The following is a 13,236-nucleotide window of genomic DNA, read 5'->3' on the forward strand; positions in this document are numbered from 1 at the left end:
TAATTGTTAAGATTTTATTTAAAACGTTTCATCCATATTCATTAGGAATATTTGCCTATAATTTTCTTTCTTTGTTTTGTCTCTTCCTGGTTTAGGTATCAAGATAGAAGGAATTTTGTAAATTCCTTCTTTCCTATTTTCATCAGTAAACAAGTATTTATTAAGCATCTACTAAGTCACAGGTACCTTGCTGATCACTAGACACACATAGGAGGGGGGGAAGTCTCTGCTCTCAAGGAGCTCACAGTCTAACATGGGAGTAAGGTATAAGAAAACTGAGAATGTAGGAAGGACCACATTATGAAGAGCTTTAAAGAGGATTTTATATTTGATCCTGGAGGTAATAGGGAACCACTGGAGATGACTGAATGGGGGGTAGGAAGTGGGGGGAGTGACATGGTCGGACCTGAAATTCATGAAGATCAATTTGACAGCTGAGCGAAGAATAGAATCAAGTGAGGAGAGACTTGAGGTGGGGAGACCAAGTAGAAGGTTATTGTAATAGTCCAGGGATGAGATAAGTGCCTACAGCAGAGCTGATGGTAGTATCAGAAGAGAGAAAGGACATAACAAATGATTGGATAGGAGAGGAATGAATTAGAGTATGAGATCTAGATTATAAGTCTGTGTGACTGGGGGAAGAACTTTCAACAGTAAAGGGAAGTTAAGAAGAAAGGAGGGTTTAGGAAAAAAAGATAAGGAAATTAGTTTGGATATGTTGCGTTTAAAATATCTATGGGATATCCAGTTAGATATCTCATTGCAAATAGTTTGTGTGATATTAAAATTAGTTGTTTTAATATCTGATAGAATATACTTCCATATTCATTTAGTCCTGGACTTTTTTTTTCTTTGGGAGTTCATTTATGGATTGTTCAATTTCTTTTTCTGAGATGAAGTTCTTTAAATAATCTATTTCTATCTGTTCATCTGAGTACTTTATATTTTTATAATGTTCATCCATTTCTTCTCATTCTCATTAGAATATAATTAAACAAAAATATAATAATAAAAACAAAAATCTGATAATTTTCCTTATTTCTTTAACTCTTACAATTTTTTCTATTTTTGATATAATCTGGTTTTCCTTCTATTTTTAATGAGGTTCATCTATTGTATTCTTTTTTAAAAAAAAAAAAGCTCTTTATCATGTTAATGAGATTTTTTGCTCTCAATTTTGTTAACCTTTTCTTTAATTTTTAAAATTTCTACCCTGTTTTTTGCTTTTTTTTTCTTATTCTAGTATTTTTAGTTTTGTGCTCAATTCATTGATTTGCCCTTTTTCTCTTTTGCTACAGAAAGCATTTAAAGATAGAAATTGTACCCTGAAGGACTGTTTTAGCTGTATCCCAGCTGTTTTAATATGTTGTCTCATTGTGGCCATTTTCTTTAATAAAATTTTCTGTTTCTTTGACCCACATATTATTTATAAGTAAGGTTTTTGGTCTCCAGTTAGTTTTAAGTATTTCTCCAAAGGCTCTTTATTGAATAAAATTTTTGTCATATGGCAGTCAATAAATGATGTATTCAGTATTTCTGCTTTTCTAAATTTTAGGTGAGGTGTTTATGCTCATATATAGTCACATTTTGTAAAAGTGTCATGCTCAGCTGAGTATTTATAATATCCTTCCTGTTCCTATCATAGCCACCAGATCTATCATACCTATCTTTTCTAAAGTTCTATTCAGGTACTTATGATTTTTTAATCCTTCAGTTAGATTTGTCTTGATCTGCAAAGGATACATTGAGTCCCCCCACTACCAAGGGGTAGCAGCTGGGTGGTGCAGTAGAGTGCTGGTCCTGGTGTCAGGAAGACCTGACTTCAATTCAGCATCAAAAACTTACTAGCTATGTAACTTTAGGTAAGTCACTTAACTTTTTTTTTTTAATTTAACAGTATTTTATTTTTTCCAATTACATGTAAACACAATTTTCAACATTCAGTTTTTGAAATATTTTGAGTTCCAAATTTTTCTCCCTGCTTCCCTCCCCTTATTATTTCCCCAAGATGGCAAACAATCTGATATAGGTATACATATGCAATCTTGTAAAATACATTTCCACATTACACATATTGTGAATGAAGAAACAGAACAAGAGGGAAAAAAAGACATCAAAAAAATTTAAAAAGTGAAAATAGTATGCTTCAATCTGCATTCAGATTCCATCAATTCTTTCTCTAGAAGTGGACAGCATTTCCCACCATGAGTCTTTTGGAATTGTCTTGGCCCATTGTATTGATGAGAAGAGCTAAGTCAATCATAATTGACAACACAATGCTACTGATACTTTGTACAATGTTTTCCTGGTTCTGTTCACTTCACTCAGCATCAGTTCATGTAAGTCCAAGTTTTTCTTAAATCCACCTGCTCATCATTTCTTATAGCACATTAGTATTCCATTACATTCATATACTACAACTTGTTCAATCATTCCCCAATTGATGGGCATTCCCACAATTTTCAATTCTTGGCCACCACAAAAAGAGCTACTACAAATATTTTTGTACATGTAGGTCTTTTTCTCTTTTTTATGATCCCTGTGGGATACAGACCTAAGTAGTGGTACTGCTGGACCAAGGGGTATGCACAATTTGATTGACCTTTGGACATAGTTCCAAATTGTTCTCCAGAATGGTTGGATCAGTTCACAACTCGACCGACACTGAATTGGTGTCCCAATTTTCTCACATCTTCTCCAAGATTCATCATTTTCCTTTGCTGTCATAATTGCCGAGCTGAGAGGTGTAAGGTGGTATCTCAGAGTTGTTTTCATTTGCACTTCTCTAACCAATAGTGATTTAGAGCATTTTTTCATACGACTATAGATGACTTTGATTTCTTTATCTGAAAACTGCCTCTTCATAACCTTTGGCCAATTATCAATTAAGGGATGGCTTGTATTCTTATAAATTTGACTCAGTTCTCTACATATTTGAGAAATAAAGCCTTTATCAGGGACACTTGCTGTAAAAATTGTTTCCCAGGTTTCTGCTTTCCTTCTGTTCTTGGTTGCATTGGTTTTGTCTGAAGTCATTTAACTTCTGTTTGTCTCAACTTCTTCATCAGTAAAATGAGGGTAATAATAGCAGCTACCTCCTAGGGCTGCTATGAGGAACAAATGAGGTAGTAATTGTAATGTGCCTGGCACACAGTAAGCATTATATAAATATTAGCTATTATTATTATAGTGTTACTACTCCTCTATCCTATGCAACTAGCATAGTATTTAAATGTTCTGTGATTTGGTACATATAGATTAACTACAATATTGATTCATTAGGGTGCCTGGGGAAAAGTCAAGACGGCAGAGTGAAGTCAGCATTTGTGCTGAGCTCTCCGAACACGGGGGGCGGAGCCAAGATGGTGGCCGGAAAGCAGGGACTAGCGTGAGCTCCCTGTCAAGTCCCTCCAAAAACCTATAAAAAATGGCTCTGAACAAATTCTAGAACTGCAGAACCCACAAAAGAGCAGAGGGAAGCAGGGCTCCAGCCCAGGACAGCGGAGGAGAGCAGAGCCCAGCTTGGGCTGCACCTGGACCAACCAGACCAGGAGCCAGGCGGAACAGGCCCCAGAGCCCTGAATCAGTGAGCTGGGGCAGTTACCAGACTTCTCAACCCACAAACACCAAAGACAACAGAGAAAGTTAGTGGGAAAAACTACGGGGGACAGAGTGAAAGGAGTTCGAGGTTGGGCCACCGCCCTGGGGGCAGCAGAGGTGGTACAGCTACAGAACTATAGCTGCAGTTGCTTCCAGCCCCAGGCCCACCTGGTGGGAGGAATTAAGTGGCCACGGATCAGAGCTGGAGTGCAGAGCCTGCTTAAGATCTGAGTCAGGTCCAGGTTGGCAGTTCTTGGGGATGGAGGAGTGCGCTGGTGTGGCAGGGCTGGTTGTACAGAAATAGCTCTGAAAACAACAGCGCATCCCCGACACACCCCTCTACAACTTTAAAAAGTACATCAGGGGGAGCTAGGTGGCGCAGTGAGTAGAGCACCAGCCCTGAAGTCAGGAGGACTGAGTTCAAATCTGACCTCAGACACTTGATACTCTTACTAGTTGTGTGACCTTGGGCAAGTCACTTAACCCCAATTGCCCTGCCTTCCCCACTGCAAAAAAAAATTTTAAAAAATAAAAAATAAAGTACATCAAACCAAATTCTAGGTGGGTGAGTCATTTTTCTAGCCCAGGGCAGCTTAAGAAGACAGAAAGAGAAATCTATGGACACTGAGGTGGGGCTGGCTGGGAGCAGAAATGGCACCAGCTATGAGATACGGGGCAGCAGAAGAGCAGTCAAGCTCTTGGGAACAGTAAAGGGACTAAAGATCTGGTCAGAAAAAAATGCCAGAGAACCCCTCTACTTGCACTGAGCACAGGATTTAGTGCCATTTAGCAGGTCTGTTGACTATTATGCAGTTTCAGGTCATAATTCCAGAGTGGAGAGGAATGGTCAGCAGTGTAAGGAATATAGACCAGCAGGGCAGTGACCAACCAAATCTCTTCCTGGATTATACCACTTTGGAAGCAATAAAAACTTAGAGGTACCCATTGAGCTACAAAAGCAGCAAAAGCTCATGAAATACGGAAACTTAGGCTCGACTTGCCTTGACTCCCCAGGGGGAACAGAGCCCAACTCTAACACAAAGCCCAAAATCAAGAAATAGGTTGGGAAAATGAGCAAAAACAAAGGAGAGAGAGAGAGAGAGAGAGAGAGAGAGAGAGAGAGAGAGAGAACATGACTATAAAAAGCTACTACGATGACAGGGAAGCTCAACAAAAATTCAGAAGGCAATGACTTGAAACACAAACACTCTCAAAGAAAAATGCATATTAGGCACAAAACCACCAGGACTTTTAGAAAAGTTAAAGAACCAGGTTTTTTAAAAAGAGCAAAAAAATTTTTTAGATCAAAAGAGATTTGTAGAGGAAAAATTGCAAAATGAGAGCAATGCAAAAAAATATGAAAAAGAATTAACAGTTTGATAAAAGAGGCACAAAACAATACCAAAGAAAATAACTCCTTACAAATAAGAACTGGTCAAATGGTAAAAGACACACATTATCTGCGGTACCTTTAAACAAAATTTAATTTCTCTGCTTATCTCTTATCTTATCTATAATTACCATAGCCTTATCTGAAATTGTGATTGATACTCTCTGGTTTGTTTTTTAGTTCAGTAAAAACATAATAGATTTTGCTTCTGCCTCTCATTTTGACTAGGGTCAGAGGTGAAGCTACTGGAGGAAGAAAGGGGGCAATGAAGTATAGACAAACTACTTCATCTATAGATCACATGTGTCAAGCAAACCATGTCTTTCTCATTACCTTTATATTTGTAAAGAGGGGAGTGGGAACAAAAGGAAGAAAAAGTACAAGGACAAAATGTAAAGAAATAATCAATTAACAATCATAACCATGAATGTGAATGGGAAGAACTCTCCCATAAATTGGAAGGGGAAAGCAGACTAGATTAGAAAGCAGAATCCAACTATATGTTGTTGTTTACATATGTTTCTTACACATCTGTATCATTAAGATTTATACAAATCAGCATAGCTGAGAGCAGCTAACTATAGACAGGCAGGCTCTTTTAATTGATAGAGAAAGCTCATCTGACTGAAGGCAAACTTTGACTTTGGGAGCTCACTGAAGAAAGGGAAGGAAAGAGAATGAGCATTTATACAGTGCCTAGTACATTTCAGGCATTGTGTTACATGCCTTTTATAAATTTTATCTCATTTGATCCTCAAAACAACCCTGCAAAGCAGATGCTATTATAATCCCAATTTTACATTTGAGGAAACTGAGTAAAACAGAGGCTAAATGACTTGTCCAGGGTCACAAAGCTAGTTAAGTGTCTAAGACCAAATTTGATCTCAAGTCTTCCTGACTTTTCCTGACTCCAGGCCCAGGTATAGATCCAGCTAATTCTATATTGTGTGAAGAGCTAGCTGGGGAAAGGACATCTTGCTTTCTAGTGACTACTTCAGCTTGAAAGGGGGTGAACTCTCCAGTGACTTGCCTACATTGTTTTTATTGCCTCTTATAGCTCAAGAAGAAAAAACTCCTCAAAGGAGATCTACAAAGCAGATACGAAAAGCTTCGTGGATCCCAGGCTTAAGGGATCCCAGGCTTTTTACCGAAAGAGTTTAACGCTCCCTCAAGGCACAGCCGAAGAACAGTTTCAAAGTTCTTAAAATGCCAGGATTAAAGAGATATTAGCTAAAAGAGCTTAATGCTGCTTCAGTGGGCTTTTGAGTAGCAGAGAAGTGGCTTTATCTAGCAGGAAAGTAGAGAGGCTCAGAAGAGCACAGCACTGCCCAGCAGAGGACCCATGGTAGATTGTTATCTAAAAAGATTACACACAACCAAGCCTATAGTGTCCAGGATTTTGAGGACCACCACCCCCCTCACCCCCACCCCACTACCCAAAACATGGGCTCTCTTCATATGCTTCACTGCTAGGTTTCTCTAAGTTTGTGCCTAATCCAAGGGTGGGGAACCTGTGGCCTCAAGGCCACATGTGGCCCTCTAGGGCTGTAAGTGTGGCCCTTTGACTGCATCCGAACTTCACGTAACAAATCCCCTTAATAAAAGGATTTGTTCTGTAAAACTTGGTGTCAGTCAAAAGGCCGCACCCAAGGACCTTGAAGACCAGGCCCTAGTCTCTGTCCCAGACACTGTATGCACAGGTTGGAGAATATGACCCAGGGTTTATGTATGGACTGTTTTGCTTTGACTGTTCTTGCCTTTGCCTTCTATTTAGTAAATGTTGTGTGATGATTATTCTTGATTTTGCTTTCTCATTTAGTTTATGTTTCATGCTTAAGAGTTAATGGTGTTACTGTAACTGATTTCTATAAGTGGGAAGTACACCAGTAGGGGTTCAGTAATTACAGTGGCAGGTAGCAGGAATATATCCCTACATATAAGGGCTACTCTTAAGACTGAGAGTAGGTTGTAACAGTGTGGTAGCTGTGGCCAGCCATGACAGGGAAAAATCCCCCACAGTAACCAGTGAAATGAATGAGCCAGCCCAAAGAGAGAGAAAAGATGGATGCATGTGACACATCAGAAGCCATGTGCCAGGCTATATTTACACTTTTTAAGAGAAAAGAAGGATCACAAAGTCACTTCCAATATCACTCGAATAAACTGACTTCTGAAAACAGCCCCTCTATGCAGTTCTCTAAAAATACCAAGCGAAGTCTCCTCTTAAAGATTCCCTTTATCCTTTACAGGAGATAAAAGTTAAAATTTCCACCAGGAAAAAAAGGTACAACTTCTTTTTTGCTGTCTTTTCCAATTTCTTTCAAACATTTCTATTAAAACTTAGCTTCTCAGTTTCTCCACAACTGTGACAGATATCTGTAACAGATAACTAGTTAACACTATTACTCTAAACTTCTCTGGCTCTTAAAGAGACAGTAACAATCACTACAGCCCTGAAGGAGAGACCTTTGATACAAGCATTATATGTAACAATGCGCTGTGCTAGAAGTTTGGAGAATATAAACATGAACGAAATGGTCATTGCCACTTTCTAGCTGGAAAACCTTGAGCAAACCACTTACCATCTCTGGCCTTCAGTTATCTCAGCTATAGATTATAAGACTTGGGCTTACAAAAAAGATTTAAATTAGGTATGTCTAATTTTGCTGCTTTACTCTAATGCCAATACAATTTTAACCTCCTGTCCAAAGCTTTTGCCTATAACCTTCCTGATCCTAATACAGGATAATCCTGAATAATCATACAAAGGTAAATAAAACATACAACATGAAGAGTCATCCATACTGCCTAAAATTATTCACTCCGTCATGCTGATGTTCAACCAATTAGATTTATTTGGTTTTATTTTAATTGCCTTTTTAATAGACCTTAGAGGAGGTTGACTGAAGATGATTAGAATTCTTTGCACCCCAGTAGGAATGGGCTTACACAGGATAGTTGCTTAACAAGAAGCTGATATCAACCACCGCTGAAAAAAATACAGCTAGCATTTCTACAGCTTTCAAGATTTGCAAAGGGCTTTACATGTGTTATTTCCTTTGAGGCTCACAGCATCCCTATGAGATAAGTGCTATCTCTGTTTTACAGCTGAGGAAACTGAGGCTCTGGATAGCTAAAGGAACATGAACAGACTAGACATGAGGAGGCAGGCAAAGGAGGAATTAAGCAATAAGACTGAACCTCCCAGACTTTTGCCTTGGACAAGTCCCGGGAATGTGCTAGAAAAGAAAGTGCATCATGTGTTTTGTGGCATCTCTATTTTATTTTAGATAAAATCTTTTCGGCTTACTTCCTGGTTCTTGACTGTTCCATAAATTTGAAGCTGCCAAGGTCTGATCGTATGGTAAGTGGGATAAGACTTTTAGCCCTACTTCAAAGTATATATTCTGCATTTTGAAACTTAAAAATAAAGCAGAGGTGGTCTAGAATCTAGATAGCTATTATCAGTGAATTCCAGTGAATTTTTAAAAACAAATTAATTCCTATACTTATTGTTGTTCAGTCGTGTCCAACTCTGCAAAGATGCTGGAGTGGTTTGCCTTTTCCTTCTCTAGCTCATTATACAAATGAGGAAACTGAGGCAAACAAGGTTAAGTGACTTGCCCAGGGTCACACAACTAGTAAGTGTCTGAGGCTGAATTTGAATTCAGGTCTTCCTGACTACATGTCTAATATTCTACATACTACGAGCTGCCCAGATTCCTACACCACAAAAGATTATCCACTCAGACTACACTGAATTTGTGCCAGGGATGCAAAAAAATCAATTATTAGGAAAACAAATAATATAATTACTCATAAATGACTAAAAATCCACATGATTATAAAAATAGGTTTAGAAAAATATTTCTTTTAAATACAGCACTCACTTATGTTAGAAATTCTAAAAAGTATAGTAGGCCTGAAAGTGCTTTTTCTTCATCTGAAATAGAAAATTACTAAAAGGTTTTCCGATGGGAACAAGAATAAATTAAAGGTGCTCCTCTCTCTTCACTATTAAATGGCATAGTTCTATAAATATAGCAATAAAACAAGAGAAAGAAATAAAAGTATAAAAAGTGGCAAAAAAGAAACAAAATTATCACTCTATGCAGGTTGTATAATGGTTCATTTTAAACTCAGAGAATCAGTGAAGAAACTAAATAAGACAAGTCATTAAAAAGTAGTAGGACATAATCAACAAAAATCTGTAGCATTTAGTACTAATGAAAACCAGGAAGAAATGATCAAAAGAGAAATACCACTCAAAATAACTACAAAATGCATAACGTGGAGTCAATCTGCAACAATATTCTAAGGACTTACATAAATACACTAAGTAAAGCACTTTTTACAGAAATAAAGAAGCATTTGAATTATTGGAGAAACATTAATTTTTTACTGTTGATAGCACTAATAAATAAAAATAACAAGAATACAAAATTAATTTACATATTTATTCCTATACCAATCAAGCCACATGGTGGTCACTCTATACAAAGTCAAAATTAATAATAAAATTTATTTCAAGGAGCAAATTCCAAGGATTGTCAAGGAAAATAACTTAAAAAGAAAGCAGGAAATGGAGAAAATTGTATTCTTGATTTTAAACTATACCATAAAGCAGTGATTTATTAAAACTATTTGGCAATCATTTCAGAAGTAGCGAAATAGATTAACAAGTCATGGAAAACAAGAGAAGAAATCAAACACAATAAACCCAAGAACAAAAATGAGTTGAGGAAGAACTGAAGTCAACACAGAAGGACCCAGATCTACAAGACCTACAATAAAACCAGAAAGCATATTAGAAATTAAATGTAGGTGATTTTATTACAATATATATCATAATAAATTACCAATCGACACATGATCTGAATGGATATGCAACCCACAACCTCAGTTCTGTCCAAAACCTTTTTATTTGGCACAATGGACAATGCACAAGATCTAAAACTCAGGAAGACATGAATTCAAAGCCAGTCTCAGACACTCAGCTATGGGACACTGGGCAAATCACTTAAAATTGTCTGCTTTAGTTTCCTCATCTATAATATAGGGATAACTACAGTATCTATCTTCCAGGGTTGTCGGGAGGATGACGTGAAGTGATATTTTCTATATCAGATGAAGATCATCATCATCTTCTCTCTCTACATCAGGTCTGCACAATGTGCAGCCCACTAAAGGATTTTGGGCAACCCACAAAACACGCAGAGGATGTAAAAGAAAGTAAAGATGTAATGAGTGCTTTATCCATGCCCTGCTTAACCTGCCTTCCACTAGTCACTATTGTGCCCATTATGTAACTTGGCAGGTGGGTGCCACTGGCACATTCTCTTCTGTCACGTGACCCATGACAACCAATCACTGTTGATCTGTCTCTAGTCTGAGAAGAGTGAGAGGCGTATCATTTCACTGTGATTTCTCGGTCATTACTGGTGTTGAACTGGGATCAAAGTGAGTGCAGACACGTGCCAACGCAGCTGATGCCTGCTACACGATGAGCAGCAACAGTGCAAGGGCTTCTTCCCCTTCCTCGCTGTACAGCTGCCTTCCAAGTTACATGAGTGTCTGGTGCCCTCTCCAAGGTCAGATACTCAGTTCAGTATTTCTTTGTATGTGAGCAGTTGCTGTGGAGATTTTTTGGTTCTAACATTAAAGGTTTTGGGGTGACTTTATAAAATGGGTGATAAAAAGAACCATAAGATTGAATCGGAACGTGGAGTTTTTAATCTAGAATAGACAAATAGATACTTGTTTACTTATACAAGAGACAAAATATTGTGCCTTGTTTGCCAAGAAGTAACAGACATTCTGAAGGAATACAATCTTTATCAACATTTTGAATAAAAACATCCTGACTTAAACAAATTGGGCAAATTGAAAAACAAATTAAAGCTTCCAAACTGTTGAAAAATCTCAGTGGGGAACAATGGTTTTTCAAGAAAATAAACTCAGAAAATGAGGCAGCTACTAAAGTTAATTTTCAGATTTCTAAATAAATTGCTGCTGCTGCAAAGTCTTTTACTGAAGGTCACTTCATAAAGAAGTGTTTGCTGATCGCGGTTTCTGGAGTATGTCTTGATTAAAATAAAAGGTACTTTTAGTTTCTCCTGTATGATTGTGCAGCAAAGAGTAGCTGATATATCCAATAACCTTAACGATCAGTTAAGTCAGAAGGCAAATGAATTCAGCTATTATTCTTCAGCGATGGATGAGAGCACTGATTTGACAATTATTGCTGAACTTCTCATTTTCGTTCACGGGGTTGATGACAACTTTGAAGTAACCAAGGAACTGGCTGGTTTATACTCCATTCGAGGTCAAACTACTGGAAAAGAAACTGCAAATCAAGTGAACAAGTGTGTAACTGAAAAGTTCGGCATAACATTTGAAAACTTAGTGGCCCTTTGCACTGAAGAAACTCCATCTATGTGCAGGAAAAACCTTGGTGCAGTAACTCTTGTTGAAGAGATTATTGGAAAAAAAAAATACGTATCATTGCATATTACATCAGCAAGTGTTATGCAGCAAAGTTTTTAATATAAACCATGTAATGTCAGTGGTACTTTCTATTGTAAACTATATTTGTTCAAGGGGACCAAAACATAGGCCATTTCAAGCATTTCTTGAAGCAGTTGGTGCCACCTGCAACGATGTACTCTATCACAAAGAAGTCTGTTGGTTGAGCTGTGGAAGAGTATTGCAACATTTCGTTGCTCTCAAGGAAGAAATCTTTCAATTCTTAGAGAATGACTTGAAAAGTTTCCCAGAGCTGCATAATGAAGTTTGGAATAATGACCTATATTTTTTATGTGACATCACAGGTCATCTAAATGAACTGAATTTACAGCTTCAAAGGAAAAGTCAACTTATTTTTCAAATTATTGCTGCAGTAAAGGCTTTCAAAATGAAACAAGCTACTCAAAAGTCAACAGTCAAGGGGCATCTAGGTGGCGCAGTGAGTAGAGCACTGGCCCTGGAGTCAGGAGAACCTGACTTCAAATCCGGCCTCAGACACTTGACACACTATGTGACCTTGGGCAAGTCACTTAACCCCAGTTGCCCTGCCTTCCCCCCTGCAAAAAAAAAAAATCAACAGTCAAAAGGAGAAATGTGCCACTTTACTACGTGTATGAAACATATCCTATGTGTAAGCATGATGAGTTAGGAGAAAAATATTCAAACAACATTGAACTTTTGATCCAGGAATTTGACAGAAGGCTGACACTATCCAAAGAAGACATAAAATTTAAGTTAATTGAAGATCCTTTCTCTGTGAATCCACGGGAACTTTCCACGCATTTAAAGCTAGAAGTTATTGAACTTCAGTGCTCCACAGTTTACCAAAATAAACACAGCCTTCAAGACTTGCACAAGCGTGTGGATAAGGGAAAGTTTAAAAATCTGCGAGATGGTGCTTTACAGGTTTTCAGCACATTCGGGAATACCTACATATGTGGATAAACTTTCTCCATTATGAGCTTGAATAAAAACAAGCAAAAATCAACTCTAACGGATGAACATTTGGAAGATATTTTCAAAACACTGACTTCAAACTTGATTCTGGAGTACAATAAACTGACTGCTGACAAGAAGTGTACTATGTCCCATTAACTAAATTCAGAAAACCAGCAAAATGTATTAAAACTTGTACCACTTAGTAATTTTTTAACACTAATATGATTTCATGATAAATAAAAATCTACTTAAGTAATAAGTATAATTAATTGATATTAATTGAAATTTCCCTTTTTTAATATGGTTTATTTACAAGCTAATTTAATCATTAATTATGCCTTTACTTGGAAAGTGAGCCACTAAAAACTGATCTGCAGCCCACAGAAGGTTAGCCTATTTTAATTTTGGGCCCCACCTGCTGCCGAGTTGTGTTGGTCTGCTCTGCATACTCCCTCTAAGTGACCTCACCAGTACCCATGAGGCCTACTTATCAACTATATGAAGATGGCTCCCAGATTCAGCTATTGAATCCTATTCTCTCCGCTGAACTCCAGACTCTTATCACCAACTGCCATATTATATATTTTGAATTAGATAACCTACAAGTACCTCAAACTGAATATGTCCCATCCCTCCTCCAAACTTTGCTAATTCTGTTAAGGGCACCACACCATCCTTCTAGTTACCATAAGTTCTGGAGTTCACAAACTCAAGAGTCATCCTCAACTCCTTGCTCTCCCTCAGCCTATATACTCAAATCAGTTGCCTAACCCTGATGACTC

The 13,236-nt window shown here is 37.6% G+C and overlaps 1 protein-coding gene across 2 annotated transcripts in view; it reads right to left on the bottom strand.

The window, feature by feature from the left end:
* The window catches only part of LOC118838615 (heat shock transcription factor 2 binding protein), a 110,137-nt gene that overhangs the window by 71,807 nt on the left and 25,094 nt on the right, over nt 1–13,236 (bottom strand). The gene's annotated exons all lie outside the window — the stretch shown is intronic.

The sequence above is a fragment of the Trichosurus vulpecula genome, chromosome 2 (assembly GCF_011100635.1).
Source record: "Trichosurus vulpecula isolate mTriVul1 chromosome 2, mTriVul1.pri, whole genome shotgun sequence".
Classification (NCBI taxonomy): domain Eukaryota; kingdom Metazoa; phylum Chordata; class Mammalia; order Diprotodontia; family Phalangeridae; genus Trichosurus; species Trichosurus vulpecula.